General features: G+C 37.0%; 1 protein-coding gene across 1 annotated transcript in view; it reads right to left on the bottom strand.

Moving 5' to 3' along the window:
- Nucleotides 1-24,630, bottom strand: part of LOC121630803 (leucine-rich repeat and fibronectin type-III domain-containing protein 2) — a 169,422-nt gene that overhangs the window by 29,630 nt on the left and 115,162 nt on the right. Inside the window, exon 4 of the mRNA XM_041971304.1 lies at nt 17,687-17,762. The gene's annotated coding sequence lies outside the window, so the exon portion shown is untranslated. The remainder of the gene's footprint in view (nt 1-17,686; nt 17,763-24,630) is intronic.

The following is a 24,630-nucleotide window of genomic DNA, read 5'->3' as shown; positions in this document are numbered from 1 at the left end:
TCAGGCCACAGACCGAGAGTGACAGATATGATACCGGGTGATTAGTCTACATTTGCATCGTGCAAACACGAGTGAAATGTGTGCATTTATGCAGAAGACTCTCCATATGGGGGACTGTTATATAATTCATACTGCAGGTGTTAAACAGCTTAAGCTTCCTGAAGGAGACACAAGCAGCTTTGAAATAGGGCCCATCATGTACTGTAAAGTGTGCCTGCATGTTTGCAAAATGGCTGACAGGCAGAAGTCGTGGAGAAATATACTCGGAACACGGGTTTGCTGCGCAAGGAGGATGAAGGGCATGAAAGCAATCAGCAGGGTGTGAGCCAACTTTTTGACAAACAGTAACATGTCTGATGTGAGGTTTCCCTTGTGGAGATAATGCATGATGTTTAAAATGTGTTTGAAGATGACTGCTAGAATAGAAGGTTCAGATCAAATCAAAATAATCCTCATGTGATTGAGTCAGCCAGTACTCCGGCTACAATAACAGGATTAACTTTTGTTTCCTACTCAATACGAGATGTGCTTTCAAAGGCTGATAAGGTTCCCGTTTAATTAGATTCTGAAATAATAGAAGATAATAAAAGAACAGAAAGTAATGTATGATTAAAGCAGGCAGCGATTTGGAGATACTGAACATTCTTTGATGTGAGATGCACTTTGCTGCATATTCTGTGCAACAAACACCCCAGTCACACAGCAGATGCTGCTGCCTCTCTTTGTCATGCGACTGGCACAAAAACTAGAGAAAGATGTCTAATCAGCCAAGGCTCATACAATAAAGACAGCTGGTAATTTATAGTGCTCAGTGGACCTCTGTGTATGTTGAGACCACTGAAGCAGCACACAGAAGCTCAGCTTTAACGTCCTGCCTTCCTCTGATCTGTTTGGGTCTACCACTGATGGTATCAGATTCACCTACAGATTATGGTCAAAATTTGAATTCAGCTCAAAAAACAGTGCCAAAATTACACATATATTTAGGTTATTCACAATGATTATCTCATTCTGTTGGGAAAAAAAGAATTGTGTTCTCCAACCGAAGAGTGATCTCCACCTAACTAGAAAAAATAGTCTGGAAAATCTCGAAGGACATGACAGGGTGATGACCTGATCTCTAAACTCCCCAAATCCCCATCCAATCAGCCATCTGTAGGTTGCACTGAATAACAGTCCAATCTATGCAGCCCCAACCCACAGGGCCCAAACATCCCTGAACCAGAAACCACAAAACATCCTCAGACTTCCAGTGTTTTGGTGAAACTGGGTTCTGTTGCCACAGTACAACTCATTAAGGTGGAATTTAATCACTTTTGCCAGCTAGTCAAGCTAATTTAAGTTCAGTGAAAGTGGGTGAACCACAACACAGCAAGAGAAGTACTACAAGGCTGGTGTCCATTTTTTTTTTTTTTTTTTGTAATTCCCTGAGCATCAGCACTTTTGTCCAACTGTGCCCAATGAGTAGCGTGTACGCAGCTGCTTTGAGAAATCAGCTGAACTAAGCGTCTTTTTTTCCAGAGACCTTCGTTTTCTTGTGTTCCGAGTGCACACTTTCCACTTTCCAAACTATTTCCCAACTGTTGCATTAGCTTCTCTTGACAACCAGTGGTGAATTAGAAAAAGAACCTGCAATACATGACATTTTTTTTGGCAACAATAGACCAATAATATGCGTTTCATTATACACATTCCACCACCAGCAGAAGCAACAAACCAAACAATGGGTCATTTTTCATTCCCACTGTAGCTGATGAGGTTGCATTTAGAAATGTATGCCACTAGGTTCTACACACTGGAGCATTAATTGAAGTATCTGCTCTTTGGCTGCTAAAGCCAAAAATTAATACTAAGATGCTAGAATGCTTTAGATCAGGACTACTCATTTAGTCTTAAGAGAGCTGTAGTCCATCAGGTTTTCAATATATCCCTGCTCCAACACACCTGACCCAAATTAAATGGATCCAGCATGTTATGAAGCTCTGCACAATGACTCATTCATTTTTGCCAAGTGTGTTGGAGCATGGGAATATTGAAAACCTGATAGACTGCAGCCCTTCCTGGACAGAATTGAGTAGTCCTGCCCCATGAATATTGTGTTTTCCAGCAAAAATTAAACAATTATTTTCTTTTCTATCTGAGGAAACCTTCCCTGAATGCCTTCATCACCTCTGTCACACAGTCTCTGTCAGCTCAATTTAGCTAAACCAGTTCAGTCAAGGATCACTAATGCACAGATGTGGGAATGTCACCAAACATTGGATTTAAAACTCCAAAATACAGCAAAATGCAGATGCACCGTGTGACCTCAGAAGTCACTGATTATGAGTAAAAGTCAGATTTTTAACCAAATATGGACATGAAAGTTGACTTCATAGTAATGTGTCAGTACTTTGCATCAACATTGCAATTAAAACGCAGGATTTTTTTTTACATTTCAAAAAATTTTCTGTGTAAATTTAATTTAATTTTATCACATGTGTTGTCACATGAAGATTTTGCCTCAGCATCGCATGCAGTGGATACAGGACTGACTGCAACTTGACAAGCTCATTGGGGTGTCTATACCAAAACCCATTGATTGAAATATAACAGTGAAAGGGAGAGTCAGGAAAAGAGTGTATGCACTGTCAGACTCCTGGTGGTGGGGCTACAGTCTCCTGAAATCCATTTTATTGATCTTTGTTGGCTGCTCACTGCTTCGTTTGACAGGACAGGATTCTCAGAAAGACATCCAGGATGCACTGTACTTCAAATATTCAATACTTTCACACCTCATAAAGGAAGCTATAAAGCTGTGGTACTTTCTGCTCTGGTTCTCTTTTTGTATCTGATTTTCCTTGCTGAGGGAGTTGTGAGTATGTTTAAGGGTGTAAATCACATGTTTGATAACAATACAGTATTATATCAACACAGTGGGTAACAGTTTGATGTTTAGCAATATCTAAAAAACTTGATGTAACTGTGTACTGTATTCCAGATGATTCTGTATGTAGAATTTCAGTTCATGAATAATCTAGATTTAGTTTTTCTGTGGAAGATTTTGTTTGTCTTGTTTCTCTTATCTGTATAGATCATTGATAACAATCTCAGACAGGTTTGATAATTAGTTTCCCAGGTGAGCTTAATTAAAGGGATACTCCTGAAGGAGGTTGTTCCACATTACAAGTTGCATTTTTCATGCAGTATGGGAAAACAGAAACATAGAAGGATCTTCTTTCAAATGAAAACTGCAAAATGGAGCAATGCCTTGTAAAAGGAATGAGTAGATTGGACATTTCACAAAGACTAAGCAAGATCTACATACTGTTAAAAATGTGTGTGACAGCAGCTTCAAACAGCAAAAAGCTGTTTGAAGCTGCTGTCTCTGGAATCCCATGGACCTCTAAATATAAGATTCTCTAGCGCTTGAGGACAAAGTCTGTCCTTCTGTCCTCGAGGGCCACTATCCTGCAGGTTTTGAATGTTTACTGCTTCAGCACACCTATTCAGATCAATATGTCAATGTGCTTGGGCAGAAACTGACAAACTTTTGAGGAGAGAGCAGGGAAACATCTAAAATCTGCAGGACTGCAGCCCTTGAGGACCACAGCTGGACACTCCTGCTCCAGAAGCTGCAGGTGTGCATAAAGCTGTCTTTTGGCCATCTTTAAACAATGCCTCAAAGAGAAATGTTTGAAGTGAGCTCAGAAATGCATAGAGACTCATTTTCAAGATGGTTTTATTCACTAAAGAATGCCGTGCTACACTGGACGATTCAGATGGTTGGAGTTCTGGATGATTGGTGGATCGGCGCCATGTCTTAACAAGACTGTCATATCAGTAAGTGGTTGTGGAGTGATGACTTGGGCTGAAATAATGAGGAGTGAGATGGTAGGCTTCTTTAGGGTGCCTGATGATGTCGAAATAACCTCTGCAAAATATATGCAGTTTCTAACTGACTGGTATAAAAAGAAGAGTAAGCTGCAGTAAAGGCAACACTCCACCCATGCTGCAGAAACACCATTACATCTTTGGCTGCTTTAGGTTTAAAAGGAGAAAATCTTTCATTGTGGCCACCATCATCCACTGACCTCAACGATATGAAGAACCTGTGGAACATCACTGTGGAAAAGAAAGATCTATTATGATGTGGGGGGGCAATAAACAATTGTAGTATCCTCACATGAGATCCAGGCATCAAAGTATCTATCAAAGTTGATAGAGTTTGGGATATTAAAGAAGGGCTCTGATGTTAATGTATTACTTGATCTATTTATTAACACTTTTCAGCTCCCTCTGATGGATTATCATGCAACATGTTCTCATGACAAAAATCTCTCAATATGCCAAATAAAACAAAAATGGATAAAAAATTAGAAATCAAAAATTCTTTCTTCTTGGGAGTACTTTGACATAGTTTTCTTCTACAAAATAATGGGAATGAAGACTGTAGTATTGGTAGTTCTTCAGTGTAATCTCTCGCTGATCATAAAAAATGCCCTGCTATATTAGAGGGTGTCTGTGACAAATTATCTCTTTAATTACATTTATCATTCGGTCTAGGGTTTTGAGCTCTTATTTTTGGTGAAATTGTGTTATGAGGAAGAAGGATTTTTTTTTCCAGGGCATACCGCTGACGCAATGAGAGGCAACGTAACAAGTTCAACTTACATGTTCCCTCTTCATGTCGAAATGAAATCAAAGCAGCTAAAGACAGAGGAGAGACGGGTGAGGGATAATGCAGTGGAAAAGATCAGACAGCCAGGGGAGGAAAACAGATGTGATCCTACAGGTGAGATTTTGAAAATGGCATTGCAAATGCAGAGCTCTATTTTTGGAAGGGTTGAACTCTGCATTCACTTCCAATACAACTTCCCCTCTTTTCCACAGTGAGAAAAACACATCAGACAAAAGCACATGGCAGTTGGTGGAGCTTTTAACAGCATTAGTTCGCCTCTAGCGGGTTTGTCACACTGAATTGGGTAGAGAACCGAAGAAAACTTTGATTTAGGACATACCGTTTCTCTTCCTGTTTGCTGCGTGCAACAAGGCAGAGGTGGCCTAGTTTGGTGTGCTTCATATCTGACGGGCTGTGCTGTGGGGGGAGTTTCATTTGTGAAGTGAAGCTGATTAATCATCACGTGAAATAATTAACTGAAAACACAAAGCAATCCCAAGTTAATATGCAATTAAATCAGACAAATCATGAAATATATTTGTTGTTATTGTTAATCTGCAGTAATTCACTAAGATGATTTTATGTCCTCAACTATAACTGGGATTGTGATTTCTCCATTAGCATGCTGAGGAATCCCTGCTGAGCTCAAAGGAAAAGAAAGCTACAGAAATAGTTGACTCACAGTATATAAAGCATGGACCACATCCTATTTCATTCTATTGCCTGCTGGTACTGTTTATTCCAACAGTGTAATGATACAGAAGTGTGATGTAGGAATGTATGTATGGAAGCATGACGGCAATGCGGTCTTAGTTTAAAACATACCGTGTAAAAAAAGATGGATATAATCTCCAGAGGGGAACAACAAAATCATGCTTTCTGTTGCTGAAGTCAGAAAATCTTTATAAGGGTCTTCAGACTGAGAGCATGACTCTTATGGGAGTGGTACAGATGTTTTTCCTTTATGACATATAGCTGTACAGTATACAGTGAGATATTTTGGTCTACATATGCAGATATGACGTATGTTCATTAAAAATTGTTGATGAAATGAGACAAGGAGCAGGCTTTAATGTTAAACATCCAGCTGATCAGATCATAAGTTCACATTTTATTACATAAAATGACTACAAATCTGAAATTCTCAGCTCAGTTGTAGTTATTGAGTTGCGTGTTTACCAGTTTATATTAGCCAGCTTTAATTGTTATTGGTATTTGTTATTGAGCATATATTTATTTTTTTCCAAGTCTACAAAGTAATTTTATTTACTTTATTTATGTGTCGTTATTTATTTACTCTACTTTTTAATTTGTTTAGTGCTAAAATAACCTAGATGATATAATGTAACATTCTTTAATTTTATTGTCTGATATTATTTATTCAAGTTTAATTTTTTAACCAAATAGCTGTATTAATACTTAAAATTTTAGTTTTTTTATGTTAATTTTAATGAAATTGAAAAGTAGTATATAGTATAGATTTTGTGAGCTGAAAGTTGAAAATTATATAAGATTTTAGATTCACTTAGTCCTGGTCAAAGGCTTTTATTTATTTATTTTATTGTTTCAAGTTGTCAATTTCTGAACAGAACAAATGATTAAACATGTCATTGTGTTTTATGATGATTGCATTGGTGATGAAAATCCTGTCAAATGTATTTATATGCAGATATAACTAAATTTGATCAGCTTCAAATGATCTATTGACAAATTGTTTTGACAATTCAACTTTTATTTAATGTTAAATCCTTTTAAGATACTAAAATGTTAGACACTGACTGATATTCAAAGCTTCTGAGTGATGAAATCTGAAAGCTTTTATTCTGAAGTTGTCTGTAAAATAATCACGAAATAGATGGATCAGTTTGCTCATGATTTCAGATTTAAACTCTGATTTTGCTCTTCTACAACACAGATCATGTGTTCAGTTTGAGTCATCATGGGGATCTAACAAGATAAAACCATTAGAAAGTTTACAAAGTTTGATCACAAAGACTTGTGAGATGTAATAAGCTCCTTTCTTTCATGAAGGATCTTCTAATGTTTCCAATATTAAAGGAGGTACTAAAAGACTGCACAGAAGCTTTATCTTCATAGTATTTAAAGAATTAAACCAGATCTCATCCCAGCTTCTGGGTGCTTTTCACCCAGTCCTAAACATTCCTTAGAAAGAAAAAAAAAACTGGTCTACAACTACAGCTATTAACAGCTATAGACTGAGAACAGAAAAAGACCAAATTAGAGTCTCCTTTAAACAAAAGACAAGTACTTGTGCGGTTTTGGAGGTGACTTTCCACAGTGGCAAGATATTGCTTGTTCAAAACATGAACCACATCTTTGTTTAAAGAAAGAAACACATTCATTAGAAAATGATATGAAGAACAGCAATGGTCTGCTGAAAGGACCCATTTTGCTGTGAATATGCTGAATCCCTCAAAATGGAGCTCGATATCTCCTGTGGAAATCAGGAAGTGGAACGTTGTACAGATCAGAACATTTTCCATGGTGCAGGTGAAGCAGAAAGAGCTTCTCAGCCTGATATAGATACTGTAATTAGTTGATCTCTGGTGTGTAACAGGATGGTAGAAATAGGAAAAGGTTTGAAAGCTTGTTGCGGTTTGACGATGACAAGCTGAATGAATGAAGAAATAAATCAAAATGTAATTGAAAGGGAACGGCGTGACTTGTTTTGCACGTAAATATGCATGATGGATGCTTCTGCTTGTGTAACAGCAGTCAGCATTATGCTGGAGTTGACTGTACACACTGAAATCAAGAAGTATGGCAGCACAATTGATCTTTTAGTGTTTTATAGGAGCTGGAGCAAACAAAGACATTTTAAAAGAGCTATGTAGAACAATGGAGCAAAGCAGGGAGACATAAAAACTTACATCCACAGCCAAGTCCATTATGTCTTTATAGCTTTGAAAGCTGCTGATATCAGAAGCAGCCCTGCATTCACGATTAATAGGAAAAGCAGCAACAGCTTTTATCAAAATATCAAAAAGGGTTTGTGACTGAGATGTGTGGCTGAAACACAAGACTGAAACTTTTCATCATTGCAATCACATTGTTTCAGATCCAACAAGCTAAAGAAACATGTTTGTATCTATGTTTTTTTTTTAAATGAGATTCAATCTACTTTCATTTGCTCCATTCGCCCAGTTATTATCATTAACTCTCATGAGGTTGCAGGATAAGGAGGATGAAAAGCAGCAGCTACAGCAAGCATCTGGTGAAGAATGAACGTAAATATTTTTAACATTTTTCTGAGAAATATTGAATAGAAATGCCTGAGCAGGAAAACCAACAAGACCTTGGGAAAACAGTAATCCAATGCTTAATATGCAAGGCATACAAGAATGGACAGAACACAGGTAAGCAAAGAGAGTATATAGGCAGACGAAAGGAATAACATTGAGCAAAGAATAAACTATGAGAATATGAATTAAACCAGAACATGAAAACTTTAACTAGTAATAAACCAAGGGTAACCCAACAGGAACAGAAAATATTACTAATCCTAAAAGAAAACTAAAAACCCAACAATAACACAGACCATGGCATGAACTCAGGAGACTAAGAACAAATTCTAAGTAGGTGCTGAATTCTTAGATATTTTTTAATGCACTTACACATCACACACATGTACAAAGTAGGATTTCTGGTTGAGCATTCCCCTTCAGAGGGAACTCATGTGGAGGATGTTGTTCTACAAAGCAGGTGGGAAGCAGCAGGACACAACCTGGCTGTAGCTGAGGAATATCTCCCGAGAGAGGCATGCAAATTATTCATAATCAGCATTGAGTCTTTACACAGACCCAGTTTGTACATGTTATACATTGTGTTCAGTATGTTCTTAGTAGAATTAAAGACCCAGCTGAGCCAAAGTTTTTCATTTTATCTGGCAAATAAAATATTCCTGGTAATGTGCAGGTGGTTGATGTTTTGGTAATGTTGAACATGGTGAGGACTGTTGTTAGTTTTGGCCTCCAGCAGATGTGTAGGCTCATGTAACAACTAAATGTTGAAAACAACCTAGCAGTGAAGTGTTAGTCACAAATCTTACTGATGCTAACAGAAAGATTTTAATCTTTAAAGGCGATAAACTGCAGTCATATATATATATATATAAATCATGCACTTATGACCAAGTTGATATTGTGTGATGAAATTGTGATCTTGTATTTAAATAAAATGACTAAAAAAAAAATAAAAATTATATGCACTGCACTAGCACTACATGACAGCACCTGGGTCCAACTGGACTCAAAAGCGGTCTGACTATCACTTAATTATGACGTCCCATCTTGTTTGAATTCATGCTTGTGTTGTTCTTACTCTCAAATGTAAGTCGCTTTGGATAAAAGCGTCTGCTAAATGACTGTAGAATAGAATAGAATAGAATATATATATATATGTGCACACACCACCAAAAGCTCTTTTTTTTTACCAGTTTAAGAGTAACAGTGTGTTATTTTTATGCACCTCTCTAATTTATTCATTTTTTCATATCTGTCAAGTACTTATATTTCTGTTCTGCAGCACAGATACATACTTCTAAAAAAAAAAGACCAGGAAAAAAAAAAAAAACTCCCCTGACAATTACTGCATATGCTCACTCCTTCTGATTTATGCTTCGTGTTATACAACTACTTTTTCTATACCTACCATGGCCTATACAGATGAATCTTTGCTTTTGGCATTTTACGTACTTCATGGGTTAAGCTTAGAGCTCATCTTTGTTCTTTACATCTTACTTTAGCTCTCTGGGCAATGTGCACAGCAACAAAAAACACTGTGGTGTACACACCATGACTTACCTGCTGGAAATGAAGCGTGGACATTTCAGTTGAATGGCATCATCTTACGCATCTGGCTACCAAGCAGTCAGATATTCATGCTCCTCATTTACAACTTCAAATAATATGCTAATCTCAAAATGAGTTACATGGGGAAATATCTGTCTAAATTCAGTTCAGTTAAAGCTGCTGAGGAACATCTTAACACTCCTTACTCTGAATATATAAATATATGACATTGTTTTCATTAAGCTCTGTTTCCTCATGCTAAATACACTTTCCTGTCCATGTATAAATAAAAAAAACATACTGAATTTAAGAATAAACATCTAAGTCTTTATAATTCAACTAACATGATTGGCAGGAACATAGAGTAGACTTATAGCGAAGAGAATGTTCAGAGAATATAAACCTAGCAGAGCTCTTAGATCCAAAGACTCTGGTCAACTAGTCCAGACCAGAGTCCAGACTAAACATGGAGAAGCAGCATTTAGCTGTTATGCTGCAAACAAATGGAACAAACTGCCAGTGGAGATTAAACTTTCCCCAAATGTAGACATTTTTAAATCCAGGTTAAAAACATTTCTTTTCTCATGTGCCTATGCATGAAATCTGCACGGTAACTTTTTTTTAACTTATCTTGCTTTTAATCATTTTAATGTAATTTATTATTTTATTGTGATTATGTGTTGATTATGTGTTGATGCCTTTTACTATTCTAAATATCTGTAATATCTTTGTTTTATGTAAAGCACTTTGAATTGTCCTGTACATGAAATGTGCTATACAAATAAACTGCCTTGCCTTGCCTTATAGCGGATAACTTCAAATGACCTGCCATCCACTTTCACACATCTTTTAGAAGAAAATACAGAAGAATATGGAAGGTTGACCCAAATATTACATTTCCAGCAAAATCCCCTGCAAACCTTGAGCCTCAACAGTTTGTTGGCAAAACAGCCCAGCAACAATGACGATGATTATCAAGCCTGCTTGACCTCACGATCACACCCTGATTCTAAGCCATGCTAGGCATGTAAATCACATGTTATATCAATTCAGTGGATAACGATGTGATGTTTGCCAATAACACAAAGTCTGCCACAATACTTGTATTCAATATATGAAATCAGGATATAATGCAAACCGTATTCAATCCAAATATTTGTATTACTTGTAATAACCAATGTAGTGAAGTCTGACTTTATCATTAACAAACTAGACCTTTGGACACCACATTGTCTTCATCAGTGTAAAATAATAAACTGTGTTTGCAAAACAATCCTGCGCTTTTTTTTTTTTCATGCACTTGTTACAAAATATTACTGTATTGGTGTTTTCAGTTTGGACCAAAGCTACTAGTTTATTGATCATTGAAGCAACTGTCACGGCCTACACACACTAAGACTGATTATTGTTGTTCCTTGCAGATTTCTTTAAAGAGTTTTTTTTTTTTCAATCCCTGTCTTTGTCATGGCTCACGCTCACTTCCATTCCCTGCTTCCTGCTGACCATATTTGGATCACCAATCACTGCTATCAGGACAGCGCAGCTGGAGGACATCAAGGCATCATTATCATCTCCATATAAACCTCACCCGGACCTCCAGTCATCGCTGGATTATACTACTCATCGTGGTAACCAGTCGTACACGTTATCAGATTCTGTTGTGTCTTCCTGTGACTAACCTGTTGACGTCTCTCTTCCAAAGAACCAGTCCGTGCCTCGCCTGCATCTTGGAAAACCCTGTCTGCCCGCTCCAGCCCGTCCGTTCAGTGAACCCTGCCAACCTCATCTGCACCTTTCAATAAACTGTTCTTTGTCATTCTCCAAAAGCTTACTCCTTGGATCCATACACCACATCCATGACAGTCTTGTGGCAAGTTCAAGATTGTAATGAAAGAATATTGTAATTTTAAACATGGTTTTCGTGCCAGAGGAACCTTTTGTGAGGAAGCTGAATAGTTTGTCATTCCTTGTTGATTTAAATTCATGAAAAATGCAGATTAAGTATTAACTTACTCCATAAAAACAATACATTTCATTCTACACTGTGTCTTTGTGTAAATTTACTGTCCACCAAGAGATACTCAGCACTGCCCATTCATTCTCAATTTTAGTGATAAAAGGTGCACTCCACTGACTCAACAGAATTTCAAACATCTTACACTGTTTGATATATTTGAAGTGAGTTGAACCGCTCTGAAAACCAACAGTGACAGTATACTGGATGACTAATTCAACAGAGTTTATATTGTTCTCCCTGGAAGTGGCTCCCATAGCAACTCCAGCAGATGACTTTCCTCTCTGTATCTTTGATCACTATTCTTTCATCTTTTGTGAGCCTGGGACTGGTTGGAAATTGCAGCATAGCATGATATATGACATTCCATCTCAGCAGCGTATGAAAAATAAATTAGATTTCCCTACATCATTTCCTGATCAACCCCTGTTCCCCTCACATCTCCACCATTACCACTTCCCTTCCCTCCTGTCCTCACACCTGCCTCTCTCTTCCTGCCTATGCATGTGGCTTCTCAGCTGCAAGACACAAACACAGAGGGTGTGTTCACTCATGTGCCACAAAAGGTTTCACGCACAAGATTTAAAGGTCCTTTGCCTCAAAGGCTAGGCCTCAATGTGGACAAGGCGAAATAGAATGACTTTCAGGTCCATCACTTTTTTTTAAATAATTTGCCAGAAAAATTGAGTTTAACAGTAAATTCAAGATTGTGGAGGAATGAGAGGGATATTCACTGCTTTCTACCTATTAAAAGGAATTGCTACTATTGTACCACATAGCATCCATGTTATGGTTGTAGTTATAGTACAGCTGCTCTTAGGCAACAAAAACGGTGAAAGAATGCCAGTGAGGATATAAAAATGAGGAACTTCACTCAGATTGACAAGGACCTGAGGACACAGTTCATGGTTGTTATGTACTGTATGTGCACATAGACACTGGGGGTAGTATGGACCTGGTGTTGAATTGTATACTTGCAAGACAGCGTTCAAATATGTCAACATCTACTGAAGGAGGTATTCTCTGCTTGTGTATTAATCAAACTTGTGAATAGGACAGTGTATTTACAACAAAGAAGTGGTGCATAATCTTCTGTACAAGGAGTAAGCCTTCCAGACACTCTCTGACAACATTTACATCTTGCAGAACCCATCAAGCTCTTGTACACCCATGCAAAGTGTAAAATTTCCCAGCCTGGGATCAATAAAGTCTGATTCTGATTCCCGTAAGGATCCTGAAAGCTGAGAGACTGGAAAGAACTTACGGGTGCTTGGATTTATGGCACATTGGCACTCATTATGCACATTTACGGAGCAGTCATTGCCTTTATCCATTGCATGGTTTATTTCAGAGCCACAGCCTTCATCATTTCATTGTAAAAATAAGACGGTAAGTCATGCTGTGTTCCTGGCTGGGATAGAAACATCTTGTAAGGAATAAGTATCTTTTCAGATACTTCTGCTTGCTAACATTATTGCCTGATTGGACGTTGTTTTGTTTGCCAAAGATGTCCCAATTTGGTGGAGAAATAAATAAAGAAAGGATAAGAGGGAAGAAGACTGACCTTACCGGGAGACATAAAAAGACCCTGCCAAGTGGAAGATCTCATTAAAAAGCCACTAATGTGCTGAAATCGGATCCTGCTATATCCAACCCCTTCTTTGGCCTATTCATTAAATTAAAGTAAATATAACACTAATACATTCAGCCATGGGTTCATTTTTATTAAGTCTTTATTAAGTGGTTTTATGAGTCAGTATGCTGATAAAGATTTGCATTTGCAGTGGTTTGCTATATTTAGCATAAGGTTATGAGGAAATTGAAAGAGTTATGATTTTAGAAGCTAATGCCACAGAGTGTGCATAAAAGCACGATCTTAGAGATAGATTTCAGGATCATTTATTCATTATCTTGACTGCTTAGTCCATTACGGGTCGCAGGTAAGCTGGAGCCTATCCCAGCATTTTAACAGGTGAAAGGCAGGGTACACCCTGGACAGGTCACCAGTCCATCGCTCGGCCAACATAGATATGGACAAACAACCATTCACACACACACTCACTCCTAGCAAGAATTTAGAGTGACCAATTAACCTAACATGCATGTCTTTGGACATATAATATGGTTTCTAAACAAAGCTACACATGATGTCAACTTTACGTACTCTATAGAAAAGGGAAGGTTGTTTAAGTTGATGATCTAGAATACAAGACAGGCTAACACTAACTTTAGCATATTTAACATTATTCACAGATCACAGATATGGCCACTGCATATTTACAGTTTTTTTTTTAGTCTTGTGTCTTAACAGGTTATTTCTTCTCTCTATAATGGTGCTATTATGTCTATAGATCCAGGTTGGCTTTTCCCTGTTTACAGTCTGTCCAACGTCAGCAACAAATGCCTTGACTGTAGCTCATAGATTAAAATGAATCTTGTCATCTCAGTCTTAAAAGGAAGCAAATGAAGGTGTTCCCTTTCAATGCAGAACAGCTTATCTACAACCTACACGGACACTTACAGATCTGTCACAAAATTAAAACCACCTATTCAGCGTGAGGTTTTTTGAGAACATCTTTTCCCACTAGAACAAATTAAATTCACCAGAGGCTGAACATAGGGATGTTATAGTGTCAGGCATCATGGCATTTGTGGATGACTTAGAACACAAGTTTCTTTGTTGGATGATTATTCATTCGTTGGCTCTGCTGTGGACATAAAAGTTCATCTGCAATGGTACTAAAGCGTTCAGCAGTCCTAACCATTGTGGAAGTGTTGCCAGTAAAAGGAAGACAAATGTTATTTTTCTTGTCTGGAGTGAGCCTTACTGCTGCTCACTGTCAACCAAATATCTCCTGTTTGCCAAAACCTACATCATTCTCTGTTGATACAGGTAACTTGTTAGCTCGTATGCCCTGAAATTTGGACCCTATAGCAGTATAGATGTTAAAAATAAGGATAAAAATTTCTAATTTTCTTTTCAATGCCAGTGAAGACATAAAATACTATAAATAAATAGATGCATAAATAACAGCCTTTCGTCATATGTTAAAATAAGAACAAATTCTTCCATACAAATAGATCAGACAACTTAATGAAATATTTTTGCTTACAAAATATAATTTGTGTAAATAATAAATGCATAACAAACTGAACAAAGAAAACAGATATGCTATCAAAAGCTTTTAAGCAATTCTTGCAATTATGAATAAATCTTGTCAATTTTACAGCAAAGTCAACAAAACCACATGTTAGCCATCAGGTGATGTTATCTTATTTGCTTATTGTAGTCAAGAAGCTAAAGATTGTCTGACACCAGTGTTAGAACGATAAATCCCAACTTTTTACGTCAGTGTGGTTCCATCACCAGGCTGCTCAATGCTCGTCTCTGTCCAGTGGAATCTTAAAAGAAGGATGTGGACCAGCAGAGTAGGGATATGTCACACTAGCCATTATATAGCTACATGTGTGTATATATATATATATATATATATATATATATATATATATATATATATGAGATAAAAAGAAAAGAAAGATTTAAAGGTTTTCATTTTTTTCAGCAACAATGCTTTTTGACAGAATCTTCCGGACAAAAGACTGAAGCAGATGAAAAATTAAAGATGTTATCTGACTATAACAAGGCTTCAGTAATTTGTAAGTTAACGCTGAAGGTGAGTGTGCAAAGTGCTTCTATTAAGACATCAGATCTGTGGAATGGTGTGTTGAAGGGGGGAACTAATTGAAACAATGCATGATGGATTTCCACAGACGTTCCACAGAGTACAGCAACTTCTTCATTGAGTGGATCTCCTTGCCGTTAGTCAAAAATGATTCATCCAGCTTTCACTCAGTGAGTCTTAAAACATATCTATGTGGTTCATCTTCGCAGCCTTGGGATCTTCCTTTGGTGAAAAGTAAGAAATTAATTAAAACACTGGATGCACTATATAATGACATGTTAATAAAAAAAAAAATACAAGCAAGTCTTAACAATTAAAAAGTTGTACTAAAGTATTAAAGTACTATTCAAAACTGATATATTTTCCCCAAAATGCAGATTTTTCTCCTCTACATGCATTAAACTAGAAGCATTTTGGATCAACATAAATCCCCAGCAGCCTGAGTTTAAGCATTGTTTTGTTCTGCAAAGTAAAACTGCTGAAAGATGAGAACATCATCAACAACAACAAAAAAGGCACATTTATTCTGCGTGTCCTCTATAAATCTCACAAGCTTTCCACACTCCTCCTGAGTGAACAAGCACAAAGCTTCAAAAGCAAGTGTGCACACTTGATCACATTAAATCTGTCATGATGCAAAACGTGCATCAAGAAAGTAGGACAGCTTTCAGTGAGACTCAAAGCTGATGCCTGATACCAGAAACATCATCATTAACAGCTGAAACCTCTTTTTGAGGCAATATTAAATACTGCGGTCTTATTCTGTTGAACCTGTAACCTTTAAGTTTGATGTTCACATTCAGTGGTTGGTTACAGGATTAATATAAGACAGCTCTATTAACTGCCCAGCATGTTTTCTGCAAATCACTGCTCAACTAACATACAACGCTGATCAGAATGACTTGGACCCGAAGTCATAAAAGAATCTTTGAGATCACTATCAACTTTGGAATAGGCACTAAAAAGTGAATCCAAACAAGTTCCAGTCTTAATTTGACTCCATAGCCTTAACTGTTAAATTCAAGCCTCTCCTGATTGCTGGTGGTAATTTCTGAAAATATAACTTATATGATGCTTTATTATAGCTGCTGAGTTCTGGATGCTGTCCTAGTGTTGGTGATTTAGCAGTTAATTAGTAGTTTTACAACCTTTAAATATATTTATAATGGTTATAAGGAGGGACTAATTATTAATACTAATATTGGATTAAATTTATATAGCACTTTTCAATGCACCCAAAGCACTTTCCATTGTATCCATTAATAATTCACTTCTCATTCGTACTTGGTGATGGTAAACTGCATGTGTGGCCATGGCTGCCTTGTGCCAGACTGATGAAACACCAATATGCACCTACAGCCTGTCCAACCACCGAACAGTCAGACTCATTCATACACCAGTGATGCCAACACATATAATAAGGTTCCACATATTTATAAGACAACATGTACATGGTAGCTTATCGTTTATATGAAGGTTGTTCTACTGCTTGGGTATTTGGTTTAAATGGTTTTCAAAAAGTAAAAAAGGAAGAGAACATGTATACAATTAACTTTAATGATCTATCTATCTATCTATCTATCTATCTATCTATCTATCTATCTATCTATCTATCTATCTATCTATCTATCTATCTATCTATCTTTGTGCAATTGTTCGTACAGGTGAAATAACACATTCCCTGGTAAACTAATACTGACTTGCGAAACTGATGGAATACATTTACAATCCTGCATCCAAAGACCATCCTTTCTGCTGCTGTACCTATTGGAAATAAGCTTTGCAAACATTGAGTCTGTAGGCATTTTGTTCTGTCATTCAGAAGAAAATTGCCTCTTCATTTTGAAGCTTGCAGCAGAGCCAGAGAATTTATAAAATAAATGTTTTTACAAACTGAGTCTTAATAATACTGATAAAATAATCAGTGTATGTACAATGTGTTAGTTACTAAACCCCTCCAGCTCACAATTAAAAAACAGGAATACAACATTCTTGTACACTATTATTGCTTGCTAATGCGATTTACTGCATAAAGTTCATTAAGCTCACTTTTTCCACAATCTAAGAGGTGGGATACAAATTTGTGACTGCAATGATAAAATAACTCTTCAACCCTTAATATGCAAGTATTCTCATGAGTAGGAGGTGTTGTTAGCTTGGTTGGCATCTCCTCATAAATTTAATGCAAGTAATAAAAAAAAAATGTAAAAAATAACAAAAAACATGTTTTTGTGTTCTAAGACTTGTGTGTTTGCAGAACTGCTCATTTGTCATAAGATGATGAAATGTTTAATCTTGCACATTCAAATCACTTCTCCTGGGCAGATGACAAAGAGTTTGTGATAAGAAATCCAACAAACAGAAAAATAAAGAGAAAATTTCTCAAGTTGCTATGATTTTTTTACAATTGTAAAGCCTTTCAGTGGTTATTAAGAAACCAAAGCCTGAGGTTTCAGTGCATGCACCTTCATAATAAAGCGATTCCAGGTTCCACCCACAAAGAAGAAGGTTATCTTACCTATATTGTGTGGTATTGTGCCATATGGTCCCTTGGAAATACCTCCAGGCCACACATTCACTCAAACAGCAGGATCCTACGGAGAGGAGATAAAGAAAACGGCTGTTCAGTCCAAATCCTCTTCTACCGTTTTATTTGAACACGTTTGAGGTAAAGCTGAACTGAAAAAGGTCAAGTGCGGTCATACGCAACATACCTCTGCAGGTGAATAATGAATAATCCTTCATGCATTAAAGAATCAGTGGATGTTTTACATGTTTGACCTTAGTGACTGTAAGTAGGTCTCTATTATAATATGGTTTGCAAACTATGCCATCTTATGCACATCCCTAACAAAACAGGCGCTATTATACAAACTTGCCATGAGCAACTTGTGCCGCTATATAAGCCTTTCACAATTCAGACAGCAATGTTATGATTTATAGTGAATTGTAGGCTGCATAAACAAACAGTTATAAAAAAAGAAAACAGTGTAAATGAGGAGAAGATTAGCTGTCTTTATGGGAAATTATTGAAACATTGCACAGCAGGGTGTTTATGCAGGGGCTTGGTTCCCAAGTGACATAATCTCTGCAACGACTTGATGCACATTATTTGTCTCTTTGTATTATTTTTTTTTCTTTTGTGTCTAGTCATCCCTACAAGCTGTATTCTTTCTAAACACACAGTATGGGTGCTGCATTATGTGTTTGCTTTGCTGATATATGTGGGAGTGAGAGTGTGGGTGCTGATGCATTCATGTCAGTGGGCATATCTGAGCTCAGCTTCATGTATGAGGAAATATAAGGGATACTTAATTTACAAAATCATGCATATGTCAGCATTTGTTTATTTACAGATGCTCTCAAAGGAGACATCTGGCTCCTCTGGATGATGGATGCAGGTGATCGTGATCTTCAGTGAGAAAAGGTGGCCTTGTTGTAATTAATGAATAAGAGGGCATGCCCTTTTTCTTCCTTTGTTGATGGTAAACATCTTTATATTCAACAGAATCTTCGTGCTTTGAGCTGTTTGTGCCATTTTCCTCATGTGCTTGCCCTCCTACGCATGAACCAGATGATCCAGCCTTTCTATCGATGCTGACGTTGACAGCATTTCTTTCACATTCATGCTCTCGCTCTACTGTTCCTTTCATGCCTCTTTCCAGTTCATTGCCCGATGAGTGGAAGACTTGAAAGTGCACATCCTAAGTTGGTTTGATTTCTGGAGCAGTTCTTGCTCACTAAAACTACGAAAAACTGACCCACAGGTCCCAGGTTGGGTTCTTCCCGCCAATCACTTATCCATGATTCACCACACACTCAAAAGAATTTATCTACACTTAAACTGTTCATGGCTGACATATTTATGGTGAAATGATTTTGAGAGTCAGAAGTTTTGTTGTTGATTATTTTAGAGACTTCCTTTCATGAAAATGTTATTACCTTCCAAGGCGTAGCAGCTTCGGTATGCAAATAGCACGCTGTCATTGGCAGGGCTCATTCAGATTAAAGACGCTGCTTTGTGCTGTAACCTGCTGAGATGCACAGTCAGGCTCGCAAAATGACTCAGGGAATTGAGACTTTAAAAGACGCCAAGAGAGCACAGTTTTATTACAACAACACAACAAGCCTTTTAATAATATTCATAATGCAGTTGGAATCTGTTTGCTCCTGTCAGGCACCATCAGTTGGATCTTCAAGTGCTTCATTTACAAATATGAACTTAATCTCAGCATCAAATCAGCAGCTTGTTTACCTGCAGGAATCACAGGCAACGACTGGAAAAACACAGGGTCACAAGTTCTTACAACGTGTTCTATGCAAGGCCAAATTAGGGTTTTAGGTAATATGTGGACTATGTGTGTGTCATTTGAAAGCAAGGCCTTAACTCTTGTAATGCTGAATTTGATGCTAATATTTAACCTGCTCTCATTTTAAAATTTTAACTAGGAATGAATCAGAAGTTGGGCTGAAAAACAGATCCTCCATATATATCGTTTTGTCAACTGAAAAGAGTGACTTGCTCCCCCCAGATCAGCCAAAGGGTCTTTTCCTCCAGAAGAGGAGTTTATGAATCTTGGGATCTTGTTCACAACTGATAGTGAGGTTTTGGATACAAGGGACTAAAATTGGTTTCTTTATGAGTGTGGTTGGTCATAACCTTGGAGATAAGGTCAGGGGGAGTTTGTAATAAAGTCACTGCTCCTTTGAATTTAAAAGAGTCAGCTAAGGTGGTTCAGGGAACAGACTGGGATGCCTCCTGGTTGTCACCCTTTTATGTTAGACCCAGAACTCATATCCTTTTTGGCAAGGGGGCACCTCAGTATACCCCCAGGATGAGTTGGAGGTCTAGTTTTACCACCTTGGTCTGTTGCCTCTACAGTCTGATCTCAGGTGAGCATCCAAACCAGATGGATAAATAATTTCTGATAGTTTCATGAAATACAGTGGGAGTGCATACACTCTAATCCCGGATTAGTTGAGTTTCCTAGAAATCTGCATGAAAACCTGTTACCTTAAACCACTTTATTTTTCACAAATGTTGAAACTAAACATCTCAAGTTGAACACATGTGACCATTAGAGTTACTCAAACCAATGGGTTCACCTAACTAATTCTCTTTATACCCCCTAGTTGTTTGAACTAACTCTCTTAAATCAGATTTACATAAATTGTTTAGTTGTTTAAATAAAGACTTAATCACACTGACTCAGTTTCATGGAAAGTAAACTTAAAAACATCACTTTGTTCCAAATTATGTCTAATTAACTAAAAATTACTTAGGAATCACATTGAACTTTTTAACAACAGACCTGAGAAGGTGGTAATAAGTTGTATTAGTGACCATCACTACTTTACCCCTGATGTATGAAGGGTGTGGCTGTGGGTTTCTTTTCCTGTACTGTCTGTATCACTCATGTTACCGACTTTAAAGTTCAAACAGGGCAGAACTTTACTATAATGTTTAACTGAAAACACAACACAGGAAGTAAAGCACATGACTCAAATTTATAGCACAGCAATCATAAAAGGTTAAATTTCTGCTAGATATGCATCTTCCATGAGCCTTGTGAAAGTAACCCCACCCCTCTAACAGAAACATAACATATTCACTTGTCTTTTATTTATTTATTTTTTTTTTTGCTTCATCAGTTTCTGACTAATCGAATATTGTCATAACACTTGTTAGGCCCCTCCATGTCTACACGCTGATCTTCTCATCTTCTGGGTGACCACGTGATGCATGTTAACAACTCGAAAAAAATCAAGTTAGACGTTGTGATTGCTGGTGGCTGATGCCAGTCACCTCCAACCTTCTCACTATAACACAGACACATAAATTCTACTTTGAGAAATACATATTTAGCCTCACGTAGCTGGGCCTATTTAATCTATGGAAGAGAATGATCTGCCGGAAACAAGGAAATAACAATGGCACCATTGGCGTGTGGAGAATGGGTTCATATTTTGATTAAACTTGGGCAAAAAAGAATTTCTGAGCAAGTAAGTCAAGCTATTTCACGCACAACACAATCACTATAGGTTGGTGTCACTTACACCTAAACCAGGGGTGTGCAAAGTCAATCTTCAACGGTCGCTGTCCTCGAGGACTGAAGCAGGACACTACTGATCTATATATAAAGACTAATGTTAGTAAGAAAAAAGTAAGATTTCAGTTCAAACTAGAACTTCACAGTAATAATTGTGTGGTTTTAGTTATTAAATGATCATGATTTCAGTTTGAAATAGGAAAAAAAGTACCAGAATCAATGCCAAAGTCCTTTAGTCTGCTGTAATTTGACAATAGAAATGTTGTTATGGGGTATTTGGTAGATTGGGTGAATTTCTACTACCCAGAATGTATATATGCTAGCTGCCTACAGTTTCCTGTGTCCAATTCCTGGTTAAGGCTTTTTCTAATTTGGAAAAACTTATTGTATATTAAACTTTGAGGGGGTGAGTGCCTTGTAGAGGAATAACCTGAAAAGCAATAAATGATGGCGAGATAAGTCTTGTCAATATTTTTAGGTCATCTTTGAAAACGGCCTCTTGTTTTGAGCACAGTGATGTTGCTAAAACGACTATATCCTCTGAACAATGTTAACACCAGCAGATGTTTTCAAGTTATTTATAAGAAGAACTGTTGATCTTGTCTTTCTAGACCTCTCTAGTAAATCAAATAAAAATGATAATGATAAATAGAGGAGCTGAGAGTCTGGTGAACATAAACTAATAAAGGCTTTAATTAAATGTTCCCCCTCAGTCAAACTATATTAAGTAAAAACTTCAGCATGTTATAATAATTGAATTAGAGAACGCTTATAGCAGGCAAGAAATGGGCAATTTAAATAGATACTGGAAAATCATCATTATGGTGTCATCCCACATGCCTGTCTATTTCTGTTTTTTTTCTTTTTTTTCTTTTTTTAACAATATCAATAATTGTGCCTTACTCCAGCTGAAAATAATCCCCAATAAATCTCCAAAATATCATTTCTAAAATGAAATAGATAAGTTAAATCATATCCTTTTGGAAGTGTAACACTCTGCCTGATTTCTAAGGATTTGTTATGAGTCAAAAAGATTTAGGAAAACAAAGAAACTGGACAAACACATTAGTTTTAATCAATGTGATAATTTGTTGACAAGAAAAAAAAAGAAGTGCCAGTCAGAAAAAACAGCAAATTACTCTGACTGTGAAAACTGTCACAACAAATAAACTTTTAAATTCAATTATTTATTGAAGGGTTTTGAAGAAAAAAAAAAAAGTTCTCAAAGTGACTTGCTTTAATATTAAAACAAAGAAGTTCAACGTATCTATTATTTAAGTATCTGTCCACACTGAAAGCAGTTTACCTGGACAGCTATCCAGGAAAAAAAATCCATATTCCAGAGGTTTTTTATTACGGGGTCAAACTCAGGTCCCATTTAAAGTCTTTGCAAGCTTTTCCACTGCTTCTAATACTTCTTTTAGAAAAAGAAAATGAATAAAATTGGAAACACTAGCATGTATTGTTCAGAAACACAGTTCTTGGCAGGACATGTTTTAGGACAATCTGAATAATTTACTATCTCTCTCTCTTTTGCAAAGTGTCAATGCTATACTGCCTCTCAAATGCTTTTCTAAAAAAATACAAAAGACATCTGCTGGCAGTCTGTTTGCATTCTGGCTCAAACTAAAAATCCACTTTGTGACCACACAGTGTTTGTGTTTTACTCTGGTAAAAACAAACAAACAAATAAAACAAAACAAAAATACATGCTGTCACCCACATTACACATCACTGAGTTATTTGTCCTCATGCTCGGCTTAAACTGCAGACAAAGATATAAACCCGTCCTCTGTGGTCTGCCTCGGACTTTACATGCCTGTCAAAGCTGTTTGAGGGTTTGATGCAAACACAAACGTGGGTCTCAGTGACAAGCCAGGTCCCCCCCCACTCCCTGCAAAGACATCCCAACTGCACCTCCTGTGGAGAAATGTAATCACATTTTCTGCTAGGGTGGCTGTAGTGCCCATGAGAAAAGGGTTTATCTAATTCACACATTGTCATCATGTAGTCTATGTGGTGTCCCTTCCATATCTGTGACCACTCATCCAGCCAGTGCTGTTTAAAGAGCTTCAAAGCTAGGGAGGTTGTCATTAGACTGCTGCAGATAACACAGAAGCAAATTACAAGGTAGGTGAGGGATGTGTGCAGTTGTATTCATGTGCTTCAGTTCTAGTGTTAAGACCTTGAAGCAAGAATTTGAAGTACTTCATGCTATTTTCCTACCATAACAAATCCATGTATCATAATTATTTGTGACTCATAAAACATTCTTAAAGCCTCTTAACTATTTTATTTGTCAAAACTAAATATTTTTTTCAATGTCCTGAGGTGGTTTGTCTGGGATCTCCATTATATTTTAGGGTAGCCGATAAAATCTTGAGCCAGGAAAACAGCAATTTATTGAAACATGTGAAAGTATAACATTGTAAATACTTTATATGAGACTACAACCACTTTTGTACAATTCTCACAAGCTGTCTCAGCTTTCAGGGGCACATGCATTTACTTCAGTTTGGATGACAGTCTGTATGACCATCTGCAGCCTTTTCTCCATGAGCTTGGGTCAGCAATGAGCAAAACATGACCCACAGTGATTAAGGCATGGTTTTCATGAGTACAGCGTATCTTTCTACCCTGGGGTGATGGTACTTTGGTGCCACTTGGACACTGTACTGAGAGTAATATACAATATAAAATGTCTAAATGTAAAATGAAATGTAGTGTAAAATTGAAAAGAAGCCTGACAATTTTCAATGTAAGACACATCCCCGAGGCAGAAATGGCCTTCTGTCACAAGCTAATTCATTCATTTGGAAGGACAACAACTACTGCTGGTGCAAGCATTGCTTTAACATCATGCATGCAGACTTTACTGTCTCACTGTTTTGTTCTCTGACAAGTAACAGCCTTTAAGATTCATTGCCCCATGATGACATGTTAGTTAAGATCAAAACCTACTGAATGTGGAAAAATAGGCCTAATATGTATTGCCAGGATAAGACATGTCTAAAGAGAGTAGGCATCTTTAAAAACAATTGACTGCTTTAAGACCTTCTGAATTTCAACATATGAAGAGTTCCACATCAGATGGGGAATTAATAAAATCACACCTTCACAGATGCACTAATGAAGGTAGTGACAGGGTTAGAAAATAGGTCAATTACTCATAAATAATAAATTGTTGTACATTAAACATAAGTACATGCAGAAGCTTCATTACTGAAAGAAATAAAGGTCCAGGCTGGGGTTAATTATCTTCTCATTAAAGGATGATGATAACAGAAAGAAATCTGCAGAATTATTGCCTTGTTTATCATTAACTGTGGAGGTAGAATTGTTTTGAAAACAATTCACAGATTCACAAAGAAATATTCAACTTGTCTGACAATATTCTAAGAAATTCATCCTC

The sequence above is a fragment of the Melanotaenia boesemani genome, chromosome 20 (genome assembly GCF_017639745.1).
Source record: "Melanotaenia boesemani isolate fMelBoe1 chromosome 20, fMelBoe1.pri, whole genome shotgun sequence".
NCBI classification, from domain to species: Eukaryota; Metazoa; Chordata; class Actinopteri; order Atheriniformes; family Melanotaeniidae; genus Melanotaenia; species Melanotaenia boesemani.
The sequence above is the reverse complement of the archived record's forward strand: the minus strand, read 5'-3'. Positions and strand labels throughout refer to the sequence as shown.